Source organism: Miniopterus natalensis, chromosome 15, assembly GCF_054644295.1.
Source record: "Miniopterus natalensis isolate mMinNat1 chromosome 15, mMinNat1.hap1, whole genome shotgun sequence".
Lineage (NCBI taxonomy): Eukaryota > Metazoa > Chordata > Mammalia > Chiroptera > Miniopteridae > Miniopterus > Miniopterus natalensis.
In genome coordinates, this window is record NC_142095.1 from 15422056 (window position 1) to 15446110 (window position 24055).

The 24055-nt window shown below is 35.5% G+C and overlaps 1 protein-coding gene across 1 annotated transcript in view; it reads right to left on the minus strand.

The window, feature by feature from the left end:
• Window positions 1-24055, minus strand: part of RARB (retinoic acid receptor beta) — a 549550-nt gene that overhangs the window by 380342 nt on the left and 145153 nt on the right. Inside the window, exon 3 of the mRNA XM_016198793.2 lies at window positions 20923-20974. The gene's annotated coding sequence lies outside the window, so the exon portion shown is untranslated. The remainder of the gene's footprint in view (window positions 1-20922; window positions 20975-24055) is intronic.

A 24055-nucleotide genomic window follows, 5' to 3' on the forward strand; every position in this document is an offset into this window, starting at 1 on the left:
ATTAAATTTTTCCAATTGGAAGTGTTTATCTTTGGTTTTGTCCTCTGAAAATAAGAAAGAAAACAAATTCAATGGGTAAGAGAGTAAAAAATATTGGCAGGGGCCAGGTAAGAGGCTAGAACAAGCAAGAGAAATGAGAAAATTGTTAAACAAAATTAAAGCAATAATCCCACCAAACAGTTCTTACCAAAATCTAGAAAGTCCTCCATGAACAATTTATTCAAATTTTTTCCATCAATGATATGATTGCTAAAAATAGATCCATTATTACAAAAAGAAGAAAACCTGAAAACAAGGTAACCTGAGAATGATTACCTCATACTCCTTGATAAGGTATCTAATCATTCTGTTTTTTATTTTTGTTTCTGATTTTTTGTTTTTTGGCTTGTACCACATTTCTTAAAGAAATTCTGCTTTATTTTCATACTTCAAATAGATGACACTGTTGCTTGCTAAAGAATAAATCCCAATTGATACAGTAATCCAGTATTTTTGAATATCAAGTGGCACAGCTGTAGTCATTGTCTCTTGGTAGTCTACTTCTGAAAGGAGGCATACTTTATGCCATTTTCAAAATAATGGAACCTCTTAATCTGGAGGTTCAACTGAAAGGGCGGTAAATTCTGACTTACAATTTTATAATGAAAGGACAGTACACAAGTTATTTCTGATTTGTTATGATTCTTACATAAAAATGTATTGTAGCATTCCGCGAAGTGGTAGCATAAATGCTGATATTTAGGAAATTAAACTGATTTATGGTGGCAAATACAAGTTAGCAAATGCTCTTTTAAAAAAGTATTCAAAATAAATTGACTTCAAAATCCAATTAATAATTTAGATTAAAATAAATATACATTTTACAAATAGAAATAAAATTTAAAGAATTTGAAACAAATGTTCAAAACCCCAAATAGGTGGAATGTTAAAAGGGGAAAAATACAAGAGTAATATAATTAAAGTCAAAGAAATAATAGAAAATATATCACCTTTCATTTTCTGATGAATTCTAAAAGAACAGCTTATACATCCCATTTTAAGTAGTATTTCACATGCTCCTCCACAAATTCCAATAATTTTTCTAGTCATAAAAAAATCTGAGAATAGTTTGTTCTATATAGAAAGATTAATTATTTAATCATTAGCCAAATTCTATTTTTATCCAAAGGGTGAAACTCACGAGGTCTGGCAGAGAATACTTACTGGCAGTGGGGAGATAAATGAAAATTTCAAAGGTCACATAGAACTTTAAAATTTTTCAATTTTGTTCAAAGTGGATAGACTTTGTTGCGTAGCAAGATCATCCAGGTGAAACTTTATAAAGGTCATGCCTTAGAAAAATGGCAACTCTAGTCTATAATATGCTCTACTTTAGATTTGTCCCAATAAAACCTAAAACCAAACTCTAGCTACTTAAGAGTCCACTAGAACACACTCAGCCATTTTAAAAAATGTTTTTATTGATTTTAGAGAGAAAGGAAGGGGGAGGGAAGGAGAGATTGATAGGTTGCCTCAAGCCTTGACTGGGAATCAAACTTGTGACCTCTTGGTTCACAGTTTGGTGCTCAACCACTGAGCCACACCTGCCAGGCCCCAACCCAGCCATCTCTATAGGATGATAATATAACCGAGATGTTCAACACAGCAGTCATCATATCTAGCATATATTCAGTAATTAATAGATGATAACAGAAGCAGGGAAATAAATAACCATGAGAAATAAAACAAAATGCAGAAATACAAACATGAAGCAGGTGTTAGAATTGGCAAAATTGTTTTTCTTAGCAGAAACTTTGCAGGCCAGAAAGAAGTGACACCATACACTAAAAATGATGGGGGAAAAAAGCCCTGCCAACCAAAAATATTCTACTCAGCAAAGTTGTCCTTCAGAATTGAAGAAGAGATAAAGACTTTTCCAAATAAGAAAAAGCTGAAGAAATTCAAAATCACTAGACCAGCTTTAAAAAAATGTTAAATGAACTTGTTTAAGCTGAAACAAAAGAGTGCTAATTAGTAACAGGAAAACATGAAAGTATAAATCTCATTGGTAAAGAATATATTGTTGAATTCAGAATAATCTATGTTCTAATGATGATAGGTTAATCACTTATAAATCTAATATGAAGGTTAAAAGACAGGAGTAGTAAAAACACCTGTAAGTACAGTAATATTTTAGTGAATACACATGATAAAAGATAACTTGTGACATTAAAAATATAAAGCATGGGTAGATAGAGCAAAAATGCAGAGCTTTAGAATGTGTTTGAACTTAAACTGTTATCAACATAAAATAGACTTCTATAAATATAAGCTGTGTCCTGTTGAGCTTCGTGGTACCACAAAGCAAACACCTGTAGTAGATACAGAAAAGATAAAGAAAAATGAATTTAAGCATACCACTAGAGAAAGCCATCAAATTACAAAGGAAGAGAGCAAGACATGAAGAAAGAAACAAATTATTAAACAGACACTCCTCAAAAAGCCCAATTACCAAAATGGCAGTAAATCCTTACCTATTAATAGTTACATGTAAATGGACTAGATTCTCTAAAAGACAGAGTGGCTGAATGTATAAGAATCAAGGCCTAACTATTTATGTCTACAGGAGATTTGCTTCAGCTTTAAGAGCACAGGGAGGCTGAAAATGGAGGGATGAGAAAAGATACCTCACGCAAATGGAAACAGAAAGAAAGCTGAAGTAGCCATACTTACATTAGGCAAAGTTGACTTTAAGAAAAGACTGTACTATGAAATGAAGAGGGTCACTATATATAATGATAAAGGGGTCAACCCAAAAGAGGCTATAACACTGAATATTTATGCACCCACAGAGAAGCACCTAAATATATAAAGCAAATATTAACAGATCTAAAAGAAAAAATAGACAGCCGTACAATAATTGCAGGGTACTTTAATATCCCACTTTCAACAATGGATAGATCATTCAGACAGAAAATCAATAATGAAACATTGGATTTAAATGACATGTTAGTTCAGATGAACTTAACAGACATTTACAGGACATTTCATCCAAAAACAACAGAATTCACATTTTTCTCTAGCACACATGAAACACTCCCCAGGACATATTTTATGTTAGGCCACAAGACAAGTCTTAATAAAAGCAAGAAGATTAAAATCATCTTTTCTGACCACACTGGTATGAAACTAGAAATCAATTATAAGAAGTAAACTGGAGAAACCAAGAATATGTGTAGATTCAACATGCTGCTGAATAATCAATGGGTCAAAAAGAAATTAAAAGAAAAAAATATCTTGAGACAAATGAAAATGGAAAGGTGATATATGTCAAGTCTACAGCAAGCCTACAGCATGCTCAACAGTGAAAAACTGAAATCTTCCCTAAGATCAAGAACAATACAAGGATGCCCACTCTCAACACTTTCATTCAACAAAATTCTTGTCATCCTAACTAGAGCAATTAGACATGAAAATAAATAAATACAAGGCATCCAAATGGGAAAAAAGTACAGCTGTGTCTACTTGCAGGTGATATATTACATATAGAAAACTCTAAAGAGTACCAAAAACTTAGAATAAACAAATTCAGTAAAGTGTTGAGATACATAGCAACATAAAAAAAAGTGGCATTTCCGACACCAATAAATTATTGAAAAAAAATTTTTTAATATCCCATTTAAATTGCATTGAAAAGAATAAAATACTTAGGAATAAAATTTTCCCAGGAGATGAAAGACATACACTAAAGACTATAATATGTTGATGAAAGAAACTTAAAAAGACACAAAAAATGGAAGGATATTCCATGCTCATAGATTAGAAGAATTAACATTGTTAAAATGTCCATACTTACTACCCTAAGCAATCTATTAATTCCATGCTATCTCCATCAAAATTCCAATGGCATTTTTCACAGAAATAGGACAAACAATCCTAAAGATTTATATAGAATCACAAAAGACCCCAAATAGTTAAAGCACTCTGGAGAAAGAAGTACGAAGTTGGAGCCATCACATTTCCTGATTTCAAACTGTTACGAAGCTGTAGTAATTAAAACAGTGTACAGTAGTATTGACAGAAAAACAGACACATAGATCAGAAGAACAAAATAGAGAGTCCACAAAATAAACCCACTCATATATGGTCAAATTGTGGTATATTCATACAATGGTACACTTCTCAGCAGTAAAAAAGAACAAACTACTGGAACACATTACATCATAGAGAAGTCTACAAAACATTACACCAAGGTAGAGACAAAGTGAAAGATTCATTTATATAAAGTTTTAGAACAAAATTACCTTATGATAATGAAACTAGAACAGTGGTTGGCTTGGAACGGGGAGGGGAAGAAATTTACCAAAGTGAAAGAACTTTCTGGGATGAGGAAAATATATCTTGATAGGAACATTGTTTGCATTCACGTATGCATGAGTCCGAACTCACTGAATTCTCTATGTAAGGCCTGCGCATTTTACTATGTGTACATTGCAACATGATAAATAGAAGTATAAAAATGTTTCTTCAACGTATTTGGTTTATAAGAAATCGTTTAAGAAAACAGAAAAACATTCCATTTGAGGAGCATATTAATTATCAATATTTCAGTTGAGCATAGAGGGAAGACCAATAATTCTTTTTACGCCTAAATCAGAGTTGGCTCGTTGTAGATGACACACAGTAAGTGACCAATAGACATTGCTCTTTTTCTACACAAAGATCTAAAAGACTCAGAAAAGCAAAGAAGAGATATGATGCCCTTGGTTACCATGATGTCCATTTATAGTTCCCATCATCTTAGATTTGGTTTGGAAACCCCACCCTCAGAACCTCTGCCTCATGAGAAACACCACAGTCCTTAAGGTAAGTCCATTTCTCAAGGTAGACTGAGGGTCTCTTGCTCTCCCACATATTAATTAGTTTGATTTGAACAAAGACTTCAATGACTTGACAGGTTTTGGAAATACTTTGTGTAATTAAAGAAAAAACTTAAGATATTTAATTTATTGTAAGACCACAAAATTGATATGAAAATGTTTAGGATGACTCCTCAAAAATGGGAACATAGTGAGAGAACCTTTCAAAGTTACTTGAACATAGAGTCATTTATTCACTAAAAATGTCAGCAATGAGTTGTTTCATAGAAAGCACACTTGGGACATTTTAGGACAGAGTCAAGTTTGGCGTGCACTTGAGGCCTACAGGGAAGAAAACTAAATGTGAGCAAATTCAGGTCAAAAAAAGACACACCACTCTAGTAATTGGTATTACACTTATAAGTCATATGCAATGCTCCCAAATTTAAAAATTAACTTCTTCTGTAGATACTACTGAGTGTTCAATTTATGGGCTTGTTCATTTAACCGAGGACTTAAACCCTTGAATAGAGTATTGATTTATCCTAATCAAGTTTGATGAGAATACAAAGCAATAAGCTATACCTGAATTAATTTTTAAAAATTGACTTTGATGACCAGATGCTCACTGTGGGTTTTCCAGCACCCTCTTTCAGACATCTAAGAGCACAATCAAATAACGTGTTGGTCTATAAACCAAAGTAAGAGAGGTAATTTATCAACTTGTTGATTGCTCATGGACACCAGCCAATGAATGGACCTGGAATTATTATTATTTTGTGCGCTAGCTCCCAAGTTCATACGTTCTTTCCTGTCAAATAATTCCAAAACAGTGAGTTGATAAAATACTGTATCAGGGGATTCTGCAACAAATGTCATTGTGATTCGATTTTCTAGTTGTTTTTATTTGAGGTTAATTCTCTCACTAAATAATCTCCACCCTTTATTCCCATCCTCAACACCGATTATAAGAGGGCTCTCAGCAATTAGCAGAATTCCAGTAAAAATATTTCCCCCTCACTATAATGCAGTAGTGGTCAAGAGAAATTGAGGCAAACATTTTTCCTATCTGTTTTAATGAGTGCACATCCAAGCAGGGATATGCAGGGTATATGCTCAGGCATGCCCCAGGCTCAGCATCCATCTTTCTGCTGCTTTACCACTCCCAGACTGACAGCTAAATTACTGCACAGAAAAGGTTTCTGTGGGCTGTAGCCATAATACTGCCACTGAAACTAGTTTGTTGGCTATAGGATAAACAGAGATTGAAGGACGATTTTCATTAACAGAGAAAGATGGGGTATAGGAGAGGAGAGCTGGACCTTCGTGGGAGAACAAACAAGCTTAGCAAACTAGAGGACAGAACATGAGTTGACGCACTCTAATTGAGCTGTAATTTTCTTGTCAAGTGGCAGGCACTTGCTAACTCCTTGGAAGGACCCCACATCTGCATCTTAGACTGTGCAATACATTTTTTTTGTCCCTGATGGTTAAGAACAGAGGAGGTTTATACCTATAAATGGAATTGAAATGAGAGCAATAAAGACAGGGAGTCAACAGTGTTTTGAAACAGAATGGACAATATTTTCAGGAAAATGAACCTTGTTTGTTGAAGCATTATCAGACCATAGGACTGAAACTATGATTGAGGAATGTGGGGGAAATCAAGCCCGTATTTAGTAAACTAGTTGGCAGATATGCACAAGACACTGCACTCCATGTATATGAGGTGGGATCCTGGACTCAATGATCTTACAGCTTAAATCAGGCAGAGGAAAAACATGTTCAAATATATACTAGGTTATAAGAGTCAGGTTGGCAGTCATCATATTTACCTTGCTGTCTACTTCATTGCCAATTGTCAGCAGTACAGTAGATATAATAGGCTCTTCATATACATTTACTGAATAAATTAATGTATTAATTTTTTTAATAAGAGAGAAAGTAGTAACAACCATAAAAAAATTACAGGTATGAGTGGTGGGCTTCAAAGGGTGAAGGGTTTCGGTTGGAAGGGTTAAGATGATTTTATAGAGATATGGCATGTCATTGGAGCTTTAATATTTATAAATATTTGGAGGTTCGGAATGACACCGAGGAAGAACAAAGCAGTAGACAGAGAGGTGGAGATTTTCTAGAGATTAACAGGAAAGAGGAGTGGTATTCTTAATTCTCAGTAGCGACTGTCCTGGCTAAAATGAACACACTCTTGTCAGTCTGATTTTCAGCATCTGATGAGGAAGCAAATGCTGTTTGTAGCTACCTATGTAACTACAAGCCAAGTCAGGTCTTAATATGACTTGGAAAATGGTTGTGCATCAAACTATTTATTTAAAAAGAAAACACCACTCTCATTCTTTTTTTGTTAGTTTTCCATTCTGCTAAGTTATGAACTAAAAATGTACATTTTAATTTGATCCCTGGCTTTAGGTTAAAACTGGCATTAGCTATACCAGTAATTTAGTTCCAGGTTCTATTCTGTACCTGACATATTGGCTGGCACATAGTAGGTGTGTAAGAAATATTTGTTGAACGAATATGAGAAGTCAAGTTTTTGTCATGTACTAAGGAATAAATTATTTTATAGAGTAGGCTTCCCTTCCCACCCTCTAGTCACGCTCTCAATTTAAAACTCAAAAATCCAAACACTCTATGAATGATAAGAAAGTCTAATTTGCAAGGTAGTTGATGAAAAAAAATCACAACTGCTTCCTACTTCTACTTCATACACTGAAATCCTGGTTTCTAACTTGTCAAGGTCACTTACAGGCATTCTTATTTTAGCCAGGCTACTTGTTTGTTTTCAACATCTGTTCCCCTTGGATTTTCACTTACAGGAATTACACTCACATTATTCACTGCAAAGTGAATTACTACGTGGTCTTCCAAAGTACTTTGATGAGGTATCCACAGAAAGGGGTCAGATGAGTTTGGGAAATGCTTCCTACCCTAAGCTTTCTCTTGGAGATTCACTTTGTAAATAACACATTTGAAGTTCTGACAAGCATTGCAGTAAAGAAACCCAATGACCTCTGTTTAACCTGGTGTTTTTTAAACCATCCTGACCATGGAACCTATTTTGAATGGTTTTTGCTCTCTTTCAGAACAAGTGTTCTGAATTGGATCCTTGGAACAATATCCTAAGATAAAGATTAAAAACTGATGAGTTGAATGGCGTGCTAAACTTGAGTGATCACACACACTGAGAGTGGGAAGAGAAATGTCAGCACATTCTGTCGACAATGGTTCCCACATTCTCACCTAGCATCAGTCCTGCTACCCCTTTACAATGTGCATACTTTCTCTGCTTCCTTATGGCTCTGGCATTCTCTTTCTCTTGCTCCCAGATAATTCTGGATATGTACATCATTTGCCTGGTTCCTATAGATATGTGGCTTTGGAATTCTTGTCCTGGAGTATCTTAATTATTCAGTTGTTCTACCACTCTTTTAGGAGATAGGAATGGCAGTATTCAAAAGGCAGGAAAAAGACAGGTGATTATAGTAGTCCCCTTATCCTTGGGGGATATGTTCCAAGACCCCCAGTAGATTGCTAACACCTAGGATAGTACTGAACCTTATATATACAGAAAACAGTATGGTAGTTACCAGAGGGAATGGGAGCAGGGGATAGTAAAGGGTAAAGGGGGTTAAATATATGATGACAGAAGATTTGACTTTGGGTGGTGGGCACACAATGCAATATACAGAGAATGTATCATAGAATTGTACACTTGAAGTCTCTATAATCTTATTAACCAGCTCACCCCAATAAATTTAATAAAAAGATGAATCCCCCCTTTTAGCTATTAGAAATAATTTCTGTACCTGCTGAACTTCCAGAAAGAAAGGAAGAAAGGAAAGAAAGGAAAGGAAGGAAAGGAAGGGAAGGAAGGGAAGAAAGGGAAGGAAGGGAGGAAGGGAGGAAGGGAAGAAGGGAGGAAGGGAGGAAGGGAGGAAGGAAGGAAGGAAGGAAGGAAGGAAGGAAGGAAGGAAGGAAGGAAGGAAGGAAGGAAGGAAGGAAGGAAGGAAAGAAAAGAAAAGAGAAAAGAAAAGAAAAGAAAAGAAAAGAAAAGAAAAGAAAAGAAAAGAAAAGAAAAGAAAAGAAAAGAAAAGAAACTTGCCCCATTCTTTGCATTTGCAAATCCATAATTCTCTTAAAATAATACAGGAATCTTAGGATGTTATAAAACATTATCACTATCTACAGAAATGGATCCTCACTTCTGAATGGGATCATTCCTTATTTCATATTTCAGATCTTTTTAGGCTCACACTCCAATGATTGGCTGCCCTGCTGGTCTATGGGGCTCCAGGCTGAACTCTATCATTTACCAACAAACAGCACTGGGTCTTCACAGTATGAAGCCTTCATAAGGAAGCTCCTGGCTCTCCAGAATGGGTCCTTATTTCCTCTTGTTCAAAAATATCATGCTTATTCTTTTGAGGTGATATGCTAAACTGGTCAGTTGCATGATTTAAAGTGTCTTAGTTTTGGAAAATAAATTATTTTTCTAGATTTTATAATTAAACATATTTTAGTTTGCAAACTTTTGAGGCAGTGGAGGCATTGGGAAAGATCAGAAAACCACAAGGGACATTTGGCACAAAACCATAATATAGCCTTCTACTAAAATAATCAACACAGAAACCAGGGTTTTTCAAGAGGAGAGCATCTACAGGGCCCAGATGGCAGAAAGACAGCCTGTCCTGTCTATGTTCCACTCGTATTCTCCAAATGGTATATGTCACTCATAGCATGACTCGTCTCAAAAATAGCAGATTCCAGAAGCATTTGAGACATCATGTTGATGGCACCCAAGCATCTTTAGAAAAAAAATTTTTAACCAAAATGTCCCACCATTTACTTTATTTTTCATCACTTTGGGCTAAAAAGTAAATTTCAGCAATGTCTCTCCATGTACTGTAAGATTAGAGTTTCTTCTCTAAATATTTTCTCATTTGAAACTTTTACCTTTTTAAAGTCATGTCACACATAAGTGTTTCATAATTCATTATTATCTTCCCTCTAAGTCCACTGGTTATATTGTCACCAAAAGGATGTAACCTTAAGGCCTGAAAGGAAAGTAAAATAACTGAGTTGCAAAGAAGCAGCTTCCTGTTTATGTTTTCCTCCTTAGGCACGAAGGAGTTTAAACCAGAAATGCCACACACGCACCAACCACTTAGGTCAGATGAGGCATTTGGATTACTGTTGGTCCGGGTGTAGAAGAAAGGGTGTATTGCTTGACTTTCTCTGTTGGCTTTGCTTCAGTAAAGTCTCTCAGATCAGTATATCCAAAGTAACATGATATGTATTTTAAATTTTATAGCCAAAACAAAGTGTTTATAACAGCCAAAAGCCAGTAACACCCTCTGTTTTCCCTGAGTTGGAATTGCCTGCTAATTGCTCTCATCCATTCATTCTACAACTATTTCTTATCTCCTAATGGGCCAGCTACTCTTTTGGGTACTACAGAAATAGCAGTGAACAGATAAAAATTCTAGCTGGTGTGGAGCTTATTTTTGAATGGTCATAATTCTTCTATTTTAGTGACTCAGCTTTGTACTCATTTTTGTCAATGGCACACAAGATTTTGAACAAACTTGGTGGACTTAGTCTGGTAAATGTCAACTCAGCAGCCAGGGCAAAGAAGACCTTCAGTGAAATCCATTTCAGCTATGTTTTAAATGCTAAAACCCTCCACTACCTCCCTCTTCCCAAAACTACAGCAACAAGGCAATGGAAACAGAGATTCTAGGACATTGCACATGTTAGAGTAGGAAACAACCATGGAGTTCATCTTTATCTCAGTCTATAGATGAAATGACTCAGGACCACAGGGACTGAAAAACAAACCTTGAGAACATAAGTTCTACAAGAAAAGGGCTTGACCTTCCTTGTATTTACCATGTAGGATTGTTGTGAGGGTTAAATAAATGTAAAGCACTTAGAATTGCGCTGACAAATATTTTTATGCTACTGAATGTTAGCTACAATTATTATTAATCACTACTATATCCTCTGTGTCCTGTATATTGTGTAAGTTAACATGTTTATATAATTATATCTTTATCTGAAAGATCTTTGATCATGGGATACTGCTGTACTCAGGTACATGGAGGTTCCTGGAAGTTTGGTGGGGAGGGAGGTGTTATTCTGATCATCACAACTCAGACAGCATCTAGCAGTCTTTAATACCAATGATTTCTAGTTAAGTGTATATTGTATTGAATTAGAAATATTTCTTTAAGACTATTCAATTAAGATTTTAGACAAACATCTCTTGCAGTCATTGTCACGAGTTTAAATGTTTTTCCACCCTTCAAAAAAAAAAAAAAAAAAAAAAAGAGGTATCTCAAAGTCCTAATCCCAAAATATGACCTTATTTGGAACTAAAGTCATTGCAGATGCAATTAGTTAAGCTGAGATCACAGTGGAGTAGGGTGGGCCCCTAATCCAAAATGACTGATGTTTTATATGAAGACATTCATGTGAAACAGAGAGATATAAAGAACAGTATGTAATGGTCAAGGCAGAGACTGGTGTTATGTGGCTGCAGGTCAAATATTGCCAACAAACAATCAAAAGGTTGGAAGAGTCCAAGGAAGGATTAGCCTCTACAGGTCTCAGCATGGTCCCACTGACACCTTGATTTTAGACTTCTAGCCTCCAAAACTGTGAGATGAAACATTTCTGTTGTTTTAAGCCACCTACTTTGTAAAACTTTGTTCCAGAAGCCCTAGGAAACTGGTCACAACTATGCCTCACTGAGTCATTATCAGGAATTGAGGACACGAGCTTCCTAAATGGAGGCCACATCACAAAATGTTTTATTCATTTTGTGACTCAACACTTATGCATGAAATATTTGCCTCTAAAGGGTCAAAACAGACTCAGTTGTTCCCAAATGATGCCTTATTGTTCATCTAACGTTCCCTTCTTACAGCTTTTCCTCAATATTTCAGATGTTCTTGAAGTCAGCCAGGTAAAATATTATAACAGAATATACACAGGGAGCCTCAGGGGATTTTTGCAGGGTGTCACAAAAATCCCACTAGATTTAGAATGTCCTCACCGTTTTATATCCAGCATGTAGGCAGTGAGCCGTGGGGGTATTTGAGGCAGACAGGCAGACTTCAAATGCAAGATTACTCTGGGAAGTTTCCAGAGTTCTTGGTGCCTAAGAACTCTATTCAATATAAAATCATTCCTTGCTTGGATGGAAAGATGCAGCAGATAAATTTGGTACAGTATAGGCCAGTTAATTCAACAAAATGTCAAACTGTCTTGGAAAGCCCTTAGAAAAGGTTTACTTTCTGTGTCACCAGGGACCAGAGTGATAGGAAGGAAAGCTCATGAAAATGAGATTTTCTCTAACTTCTGCCTACGGAGAATAATCAGTGGGATTTTTCAAGATCCTTTAATATCAATGAGTTTATCTCATAAGCAGGAAAGTGTTTACAGGCTCCAAAAAAACCTCTCTCCAGTCTTCTTTCTTTTCTCCTTTCCATTCCAGCCAACTGCTTTTCTTTTCCTTCCCGCCCATTTCTTTCCCCTTCCTTGCCCTCCTAAGTACTCTTTTCCTTGCATAGTTACAGGAGGAAGGATTTGTCTGGCAACTGCTCTCTCCTGTCTCTTAGCCTCTAAAAGTCACGATGAGTGTGGAAGTCTTCACTTTTTGTTTTTTTGTTTTTAAAGGAGATTTAGTCTCCCTGCCCTGAACTGGGTTTAGGGTAATTGTGTATCTGCTTGAGGCTGAATCCAATCTCTAGCCCTTTTCATAAAGTTTATGGCCCTGGTGCCCCTTTAGAAGTCTCATGTGGCTGATGGATAGGCTCATTTCTGATACTAACGGTAAAGAATTGGCCATCCCGAAGATAAGCGCTCCTGCCCTGCGCATCGCAGGAGGCGAGGGGAGGGCGCAGGGCCTCAAGACGGGCCTGCTACAGGCGGCGCTCGCCGCCCAACCGCTGGTCCTTCTGCAGCCCCAGGGCTCCGAGCTCAGGCCTGCACCGAAGGCCATCGGCACTCAGTGGAGTCCTTTTAGCTCAGGGCTACCTAAGGATTAAAACGTCTTCGTAGACAAAACGAAGGAAGCAACAGCTAATTCCCCATTTCCCAACGTCTGTAAATTTACCCTTGATGTCATTAATCACAAGAGAAGTTGGCAGACCCGCAGACTCTTCATCATCCAGTCAGCTGAGCCTTTGTGTTGCATCTCAAGTATTTCTCAAAATTTACCTCTTTAATACTTGTCCTTAGTTTTCATGTCAATCTATTTTTTCCTCCCTCTCTTCAAGCTATCTTTCAAATATCTTCACCAGAGAAGTACGGCGATTAGTGACTTTTTTGTACTTCTATAACTTGTCTGTCCTGGTTCAAAGTGGCGCTGGGATTCTTAGGAACAGGCTGAGATGTGGAGAGGGAGGGAGCGGAGTTCAGAGGGCAGGGCAGGCGGAGGGGCAGGCTAGGGACACGCACTCACACAGAGGGAGGGGCAGAAGGAGGGATTTTACGTATGTTAAACTTTAATTCTTAACTAACATTTAATTTCCTGGAGAAGGGAGAGTTCATTTGTCCCTAGCCAAAAATTGTCACACAGAAAGATGTTGCAGAAGAATTGATATCACCTGACAGCCTATCAAATGCGGAAATTCAGAAGGAAGGAATCAAAGACCAGAAGGACCTATAGGGCAGAGGATATATAGAAGTAGGTTTAGGACAGAAGATTTATTCATCATTCAAATATTTATTGAGCACTTTGTATAGAATAGGTATGGTACTATGACTAGGGTTATCCAATTAAGGCATAGTCAATGCACACGAGGAACTTACATTTTAAATAATGGAAACATCAGAGCTGTACATCAAATGTTAAAATGTGATATAGGCATTTAGACACTTTGCCAATACCTCTGCATCCACTTCTGTCTGGCGTTCTTACCTACATCACATCCTAAAACAGCCCTCATCAGTGTCATCAATAACATTTGTGGTGCTAAAACCAATGAGTATCTTTCAGATCTTATTGTTAACAAATAGCATTTGACCCAATGGACAACTTCCTCCAACTTGAAACATTCCCTTCTTGTGCTCACTACATATCACATACTTTGGTTTTCCAACAACTCCTGTTTCTTCTCAAACACCTTTGCAAGCTCATGTCCTTTTGCCAACCATTAAATGTGATTTCTCCAAGGTTCTACCCTGTGCTTACTTTTCTTCTCCATACTCTCTTAGGCGATGCCATTCAACCTCTGGCTTCAATGACCTTTAATAAACTAAGAACATTTACATTTTGTCTGCAGGCAGACTTCTTCCTATGCAGCCCATGGGGAGCTCCTGCCTCTCCCAGGGGCCCATTCATGGTTAACCACAGCCTTGCTGGGGCACTTACTCAATGAGTTTGCGTCTGTCTGTATGTGCCACTTAGGGCCTGTACATTATTCAGCTCTGTGTCCTCAGCTTAGCATGGCGTCTGGCATGTGGTAGGGGTTCACCATCTGCTCAGCTGTTGACCGGCATTGGGGCAGGGCTTGCGGAGAGCATGTGCAGCAGCATCCCACAGGGGGTGCTGGTCACTCTGCCTTGGCAAGGTGAATACATGGCCAAACAGTTGAGCTAAAATAGCTAAGAGAACTACTTTTCAGATGATAATCTCTTAATTATGAGTGGTTTAAATGAGATGATGAAAAAGAAGTATACATGGGATTTAACAGATTAATTTTTTTCTGTTTTCCTATATTATCATAATTTTCTACACTGGATATATACTACTTTTATAATTGGGGATTTAAAAAAATTAAAGTTTTTTGAGGTCTGCTTTATGTATTGATAGGGCAAGAGAGAGAAAGGTCTGTGTATGTACACACACACACACACACACACACACAGTAGTGAAATGAAAAAGGGGAACAGAAACTACTAGCAGGAATTTTGTGAGCTGGAATTCCAGGAGTTAGAGCAGACTTTTCTTCAATAAACAGTATTGCTTAAATTCTTCAATAAACAGTGCCCAAATCGGTTTTGTTTTTAAGTGACTTTTAGGGAACAATAGAGCAAAGAGAAATTATTTACTCAAATGGCCTGTCACTCTGGATTTTCAAGAATGAGCACAGAAAAGTACTTGGAGATAATAAATTTGATAGTAACATATGCCCTTCTGAATTATAACTCAGACTATAATCTTTACTGATGAGTGCTAGACACTGACATCCTAGTCAACCAATTCAAGCCATTAAAGTAAACAACCCCTTATGAAAATGAAAATTGAATATTACACTGGAGAAATTGAAAGCATGCTTTATCAAAGGCAATTTGTCTATTATCTGACAGCCTTGGAAAACAACAGGGAAATTACATCTCTCACATTAAAATGAAAAGGCAGCAGCTTCTTTAGACACCGCAGTAATAGGGGAAGCATGGGTCATTCAGAAGAAACCTGATTATCCTACATGCAGGCACTGATATCCCGATCCTTGAATCCTGTTGGGGATGGGGTAGGGCACATTTCTGCCCTAGTTAATGGATCACAGAGGAAGGCAGTACCAAATTCTTCCTTTAATGGTAAAAGAGTGACTCTACAGACCTATCGTAAGGGCTATCAAAGTGTTAAAATCATGAGGTGTGCCTGGTAACCGTGAGTTTCTCCCTCTCCAGCAGTGAGGTAGCCAACACATTCCATCCGCGAAGAAGCCCAATGACACTATTCTTCATAGGTTTGGCTGGGTTATGTAAGGCGTGTACATCCTAGATTCTCAGATATGGTACCTAATAACATCTACAGAGTTTGATAACTATGCATTTATTTAAGGGACTTTTAGTCTCTGCCCACTGTGGTAAGGAAAGCAGCCACTTCTGGGAATACTCATGTCCATACCTTGGTCATGGTTGTGACTTGATCATGAGCATAGCAACAGAAAACTTCACTAGATGTGGCACATCTAGTGAAAATAACTTCTATAATGCTGGAGTCAGCATAACACCATCAACACTCTTTATAGCTAGTGCTGCTTGTGTACGTCAGAGATTCACTTATTTTATTACATTAGTTTAACATCATTCTTTGAATGTAAAAATATATTCAGATTTCTTTTCAAAAGGACTGTCTAGAGAAAAAGTATAATTAGTAAGCCAATAACTAGTTCTTTAATGCCAACATTTCAGTTAAAGTTTCACTAAAGCCCTATTTGATGTAGGAAGAAATTATATGCAAACCAGGTGAATCTCAGATTCTTTGCAAGGGCTTTTAATAACTAAAATAATAACTAAAAGAGACTTCACAGTTAATGTAAAATTAAATTCCAGAAATGGGGAAAAAAGAAAAGTTGTAGGAGAGTAGTTAAGATCAAGTATACCTAACTAATTTATGCTTTCTTATGTTCTTCAACTAAAGGAACCTCATTGATCATGACATTTGATTACTACCTTTGAGGCTAATAGGCTCAGTGGGTAAAACATTTCATTTCTGAGACCTTGGAAGGCTGATCCATGTGAACATGGTCTGGAGTTCACTTTGGGGACCTGGGAGTGTACTGGGTTCAAGAGATACAGAGCTCTGTCACTTTCTAGCTCTGTGATCTCAGAACATCAGTTTTCTAAAACATAATTTGGAACAACATTTTCTTCTAGTACAAGAAATAATAATATATAAAAGTATTAGTTTCCTTCTCTGTGCCTTATGTTCATTTTAGAGTAGCACTGGGTAAAGCTGCCTCCTTTCATGGATGTTATTTTCCCCCTCCTGGAACAATTAGCTACATGAGCCATAAACATCCCTTGGTAACAGTACAAGGACGTTTCAGTGAGCACTAAGCAGAAGCTCACCCTATTTTTTGATAACCTGCAACTATACGTTAAAAAAAACTCCTAAAAATAATGCCGTTTTCGATTGCTGATGTCATGGACATTGGCAAGAATATTGAAGCTGTACATCAAAAAGATATTCTGGAGATAAGTCAGCATAAGAATAAAACAGAGCTCCCGAGCTTTTATGGAATTGAGAGATCTCCTTTGTATCTAAGTATATTTATGAGAATGTTTCAACAGAACGGAGGAAAAAAATGAAAATCCATTGCCATTATATTACTATTTTGTTGAAATGGCAATCTTATAATGAAATCTAAAATTCCAGTTCTCATATCCTAAAGTGGGTGCCTGCTTGCTTTAATCTTGGTTATCATTATATCGCTAAAGCAATCATTGAAATTAGCTTTGGCATTTTACAAAAAGGCATGATAGGTCTTCCCTTCCTCCCCTTCCTGCCTTTTCAGAATCCCATCTTTCTGCTCTCTGTCTGCCCCGACAACAAAAGTTCAAGAACACCCAACTGCAACCAGAAATGGAGAGACTGTAATTTGGCATTTGGTAATCACAGTCTTTCCTTATTAAGTCTCGCTAAATCACAGAGGAAATAATTCTGGTGCAGCTGAGCTAAACCACACCTCCTGCGACTTCTTCCTAGTGATGTGAGGAGAGAAGTTACCAGTGCTTTTCTTCTCTTGAACCTGGGTGTGAAAATGTGACTCCTTGCAAGATGTCAGCATTCCAGGGTCCCTGTTATCTCATTTGTCAAACAAATGTCTTGAACCAAATGGTCTACGGGTCCCGTAGTACCAAGATTGTATGACTGCTATAGTCTTTAAGTTCTTTAAATTTCAGTTATTCAGATCCCACCAGCATGAATTTTGCCTAACAAGGCAAACAGCCATCATTCTTATTATTTTCATTGAGGTCAGCACACTTTTTGTGTGTTTTACTTGAATAAATGTTTACGGGGGACAAGTTATAATGCTCTAAAAGTGATAAATCAGCTTAACTTAACTCAAGTAAATGATAAATTGTAAAAATAAAGAGGTGAAACCAAAACAATGTAATTGAGTCCTGGTTAGATGGGGTGGCCTAAGGATAGCTCTGAGTCTTAGGACTGGTCTCTTTTTGTAAAAAACAAACAAGCAAGCAAAAAACAAACAAAAACTACAGAAGATGGAACACCATATCAAGTAGCTTCTCTTACCAAGAGAATCTAAAGGTTTGGAGGACAATTGAAAGGGGAATAAAATATTTTCCTCACTATAGGATTTAATATGATTTAAATAATCACTGGTACCACCACTGGTATAGATCCCATTTGCTGAGAAAACTTCTGTAACCATTAAAAGGGTGTGCTACATTTTCAGTCTCAACTCTTGACTACTGAAGCACTGATAATCTTTATTACTCCCTATTTCTAAGAAGCCATCTCAGAAATTGCCTTAATTTACACTGCTCTTGTCTTGTTGTCTAAAAAGCCAAAGGAAAGTTCCATGGACTCTATGAGTTGAATGTCCTAAGTCTCCTCATTTCAAGTGTTAAAAGTGTGTATTTTAAAAAAATTTTATTGAGATATAATTCATAAGCCATAAAGTTCACTTATTTAAAGTACAATTCAATGGTTGTAATATATGCACAGAATTGTGTAACCATCAGCATGGCCTAATTTTAGAACATTTTCATCTCCCCAAAAGAAATCCCATTCCCATTAGCAATAATTTTTTATCTCCCCTTCCCAGACGCAGTCCTAGGCAATCAATAATCTACTTCCTGTCTCTATATGTACATACCTTAAACCTTTTATGTAAATTAAATAACGTGTTCTTTGGGAATGGCTACTTTCATTTAACATAGTGTTTTCAAGGTTTAGCCAGGTTAAAGTATGCACTGGTACATCATTTCTTTTTACTACAATAATATTTCATTTTATGGATATACCACATTTTATTTATCCATTCATCAGTTGGTAAAAATCTGGGTGGTTTCCACACTTTGGATATTACGAATAATGCTGCTATGAATAGTATGTATACAAGTTCTGTGCAGACGCCTCTTTTCATTTTTTCTTGGGTATACACCTAGGACTATAATTTCTTGAAGATATGCATTTTTGATGAATATTTCATTTCTAAGTTATATATCAAAACATAATTTTGCAGTCAGGTAGTACAAGAATAAAATAGATCCTGTGTCTACTATTTGTACTGTTCTACTTTCACTTTTCTGTTATTTTCCATGTTTATATGCTAACTATATATTTCAAAATCAAATAAAAAAGTAGAAAGCACTTTATAATCAGAACACATTAAAAATAATATGGGATAAAAGAGATAACCTACCCGCTCTTCCAATTCCAAACCCAGAGGCAAGTATTGTCTAAAACTATAGTGTTACTTTTAGCAAAAAATTATACCTTGCATTTCTCAATCACCATTGACATATTTCCACATCATCTGACATAGATTGACTGCATTTTAATAAAAACAATAGATTTTCCTTATATTGAGGTACCATGATTTATTTAACCAGTCTTCTATTTTATATATTTTTTTTTTCTGTAACAAAGTACAATGAACTTCTTGAACATATATCCTATGAACTTGAATAATCTCATAGAATATTTTCTGAGAAGTTAGGCAATTGGGTCATCATACAATGTCTATAATTGAAATTTTAATAGAAATTGGCCAATTTTGCTCCACCTAAAATGAGAGTGCCGATGTCCCTATGGACCCACCATTGCTCAATGTTATCAATTCTCAGACACACTATATATATTTTTACATGTATTTTAGTATTAGTACACTTGAACAATTTTTAAATTTTATTGACCAGCCAATGGTATTTCTTTTAAGAGTATCCCATTCATATCATTTGCCTATTTCTCCTAAATTATTTATACTATTCTTATGAATGTGTCTACATGTACGTGTTCCATATTTGTTGACAAAAATCCTTTAATTTTCTCTTTTGCCATAAAGACATTTTACATTTTTATGTCTTTTTTTCTCTTTACTACTTCTTGACTGTACCATTATTTTCCTGTTTAGTTGAAACGGCACTTTTATTCCATATTAAATCCCTCTATTTAAATTTCTTTCTAGACCCTATTCTGTTCCACTGATCTCTTTATTCCTAAGCCAGTGCCAAAATTTTTTAATTACTTAAGCTTTATTAAAATATACACTGCATATCAGATTGGACAAGTTCTTCATTCTCAAAAAATGTCTCAACTCTATTCACATACTTACTCTCACAAATGAACAAAACAACTTGAATCACTTAACTTTTCCCCCTAAATTATATGCCATCATCATTAACAACAACATTTAATTAGTATGGAATGCTTTGATTTCGGGAATATAAAATTAAATGAATCAATACATTGGTGTTAAACTACAACAATAAGTTAATGGGGTATTTCAGTTTACATTTAAAGTTGGATGAAAAGCTAGGTCCTAATTAAGAAAAAGCAGCAACAACAAAACAGAAGGAAGCTGTGTTCAAATCTTAAAATATTCAACTGAGTGTATAACCACACCAAGTAGAGAAAAAAATAAAGTTATCAAGTCATTAAAAATATACATTAAATTCCAAGTGAATTAGAGAAAGCAATACAGTTCTTTGGAACTGCTATAAGAATTCTGTTTTAAAATAACCAATTGAACTTACCTGATACGTTCCCTTGAAGATTAAATTAACATATGATTATAATATGAGAAATTTATAGTTAAGCAGCACTACATTAATTCCTTATTTTTCCCTAGTACACTTTAATGTATTTTTTTTCCTGCTATTCTCTGTACATACTTATCTTCCCAATAAAAAATATAATGACTAATGGAGGAAATGATGGGTAAATGAAATTTTATTTTTACTATAATTAGATTTCCTATCTCAAAAAACTTCCCATCTTCTTAAATCACTATGAATTAAACTACAGTGTTTCCTTTATTGCAAAAGTTCCATGCCAAGCCTGTTAATCTTTTCTCAGGAACATTTTGGTATAGTCATATCTACCCAATCTTTGCAAACAATATGAAAATATGACCTTTAAGGGGATCTATAAGATATAAGTCTGTCTTGTTGAGATAACAGTAAATTTGGTCAATTTTTCCTTGCTCAAGGGCTTTATTTTTGCAAGTACAAAAATGCTGCATTTGTCCCCACAGCTATAATGGAAACTCAAACCCAACTCTTTTCTATCTATACCCCAGATATTCATTATGTTTATTGTTCAAGTGTGTGTATTTCTTCTCTCTTTACTCACCAGGTATGGGTCCTTGGGCAAATCACTTCATCGCTGCATTACTCTATTTGACCTGTAAAATGAGGAGCTGTGTTAGACGACCTTTCCAGTTCCTTTTAATTCTAACATTCTGTCACTGTATTTAATACAGCCATTTGATTTTCTTAGTATTATTTAATTTTGATAACTACCAGTCACAGGGAAAGATGTTTGCAGAGGAACATACAACTTAAGATTTTCTATTTGTCCTTTCTATTGGAATGCAGTCTTCACAGACAACCTGCTTTTCCCATTGGTTCACTACAATCTCTTTCAAGAGTAATCATAGGAATTCTAACCATATTTCCATAATTCAATCCAAAAATAAATTGCTCATCAGAAATTCCAGCAAACTGATTCTTGGGGACAAAGATTCCTGACCCTGAGCCCAAGTTTGTTTGTTTTCTCTAAACAATACTTTTTTTTGGTTCCCATTCTATTGCTTATGTTCTCATTTGTACCTTGTTGACTTGCTTTCGTAAAAAGCATAACCTTCAATTTTGTCTTCATAATGCTCATGTCCTAGAAGTTCCCAACTCCTCTAAATTTGATTTTGTTCCTAGTTTTATTTTAAAAGCAAAATTACAAACCTTAAACAACTATTAAATATATATTCAAATTTCACACAAAATAAAAAACACAGAATTCTTTTTGTAGTCATTTCGTGACTACTGAAATGACAAAAGTTAAAAATTAAAAGAAGAACTTAGTAAAAGTGACATGTGGAGAGAAGGGACATGTCTCTAGCTGGTGAAAGTATACATCAGCACAGCTTTTTTGGAGGGGTAGTATTCTAAATTCAAGGCCTCAGGAGTTAAACCAAGCAATTCCATTTTAGGAGTGTTCCCAGAGGAAATAATTAAAAATAAGAAAATGGATAGGCATCCCACTCTTTATAAAAGTGAAAGACTGGAAACACTTGAAATGTACGCAAATAGTGGCTTGGTTAAGATGCAACAATGTGATTATATGCAGCCATTAAAAGTATAATGTAAAACAATATAAAATGTCACGGGGAAAATGTTCATTCTAAAAAGCAGAAAATGGCTGTATAAAAAGGTGTACAGTAAGATTTTATTTCTCGTAAAAACGCATATGTAGAAATACTTATACGTTTGTCAGAAAGTGGGCGATACTTGCCAAAATGTTAATATTGGTTCCCTCTTGGTGAAAAAATTATAGGTGGATCTTTTGGTAATTTTCAAGTTTTCTGCATTGGTCACATATTATATGATCATGAGAATTATTTAGGAGCAGTAAATTATAGTTCTAAAAATAACTTAAATATCTAGATTATGCCTACCCATATAACCAGACCCTTATGGAATCAATCATTTCAATGATTCAGTAAGTATATAATTTTAACTGAATCTAAGTAAATAATTGCATAATCAATTGCTCATTTTTTATTTGTATTGAAGAAAATTAAAATTAATGATAATGAGCAATAAAGAAAAGAATAATAATACCATCTATCACTTCACACCCTCTCGTCCTCTGTCTTAGGACACTAGGTCTTTAATTTTCAAGCTTTCTTTCTTCTTCTCTTACAAATTGAAATAACTGCATTCATTAACTTTTTATTTGGTTTAGATTTGCCATCCACTCAATTGTAAACTCCTTGAGGGCAGGAGTTTTATCTTTTTGCTTCATTTAGCATAGATCACATTAAATAGTTCAATGGACTACTTAAGTTTTATAACATCTTAAAGCCAAGTCATTAGATGGTCACTGTTCCTATAACCTAAAATGACCCAAGGTTGGAAAAATATTCCCTAAATTTAACCACTTGGAGCTTACAAAACCTAACCAAGACAAAGGCCAAGTATACTATGTCAACATCCAGTATATTTATGAAAAACCAGACAACCAATCTTGATGATTTAGGGAAAATTAATCTTTTTTACCTGCATTGCCCATATTTTAATTTTATGCCTTTAAAAGATTACCTCTGATAAATCAGCTATAATCAAAATTTTGAACTCCAAATGTAATTAACCAAATGGCACCCCAGTGTCATTTAGGTGAATGTTAATGGGCAGAAAGTTCATGCCTTAAAGACATTTTTTACAACCTGAGTAAAGTGGAGATGCATAATTAAACATTGGTTTGGATGGTGTCAAGGAGAAATAGTTTAACTCAGAAAAAATACATATAACTATAATGCTAATTATTCAGAAGTGTATCTTTGTATCACCGATAAAGACAGGCTTCCAAAGCAAATTAATAGCATAAGAAACACGTTTTTTAAACAACCCTTTATAAATCATTCTTATCTAAGCAATCACTCAATTTTTCTAAGAGCCTTCTAAAAAGACTTTAATGGTCAAGCTCCATAGTAAAAACACTGTCTGTAGTAAAATACTGTTTGTAGTAAAAAATATTCTATTTCTTTTAAAATAATTGACAGTTTAGCTTTCTCCATCATTTGGACTAGTCTTCCTCTAGTGAGTCTGAGTGAACAAAAGGTCATCATCTTCTTAAAATATAGAAGCAAGTACAAATATAATTCCAAGGTCAAAAGAAGTCTTCATATTTCCTTTGAAGCTGCTCTCATCCCACTGGGGCTAAGAATGAGTAAAGCCCTTCCTGCACCAAGTCTTCAAAACAAAAAGTGCAGTGGGAAGTTACTCAGCTACCTGGCAAATTCAGCCAGGGCTAGATTAATTGAAGCTCTATTTTCGTACCTATTTTTGCTTATAATTTTTCTAAGAGATTAAGTGTTTAAAATTTGGTCTCTAGGTAAGTATTTTTGTTTTAAACTTTAAGAAGGGGAAAAATAACTAGGATATCAAAACCCAACTCCCATTCTCAAATATAACTAGAAAAATTATGGAGCTAACCATAAGTTTCTTAACAATGGAACATCTTAAGTCATAATCAGTACTACACAAGAGTGCTTACTGCAAAAGATTCCTAAAATGTCTATTCCCTACTGGTTTGTAACTGCCAATAGGACCTGGTTTGCATGTTGAATGCAAAAAGCATGGAAGTTTCCAGCAGAAACATTAATAATGCTTAAATGTAGCAGTGGGACCATTTATACTCAGCCCAAAGATTAGACGCTAGCATTTCAATGATCTGCCTGATCATCGATGGTGAATCACTGTGAAAA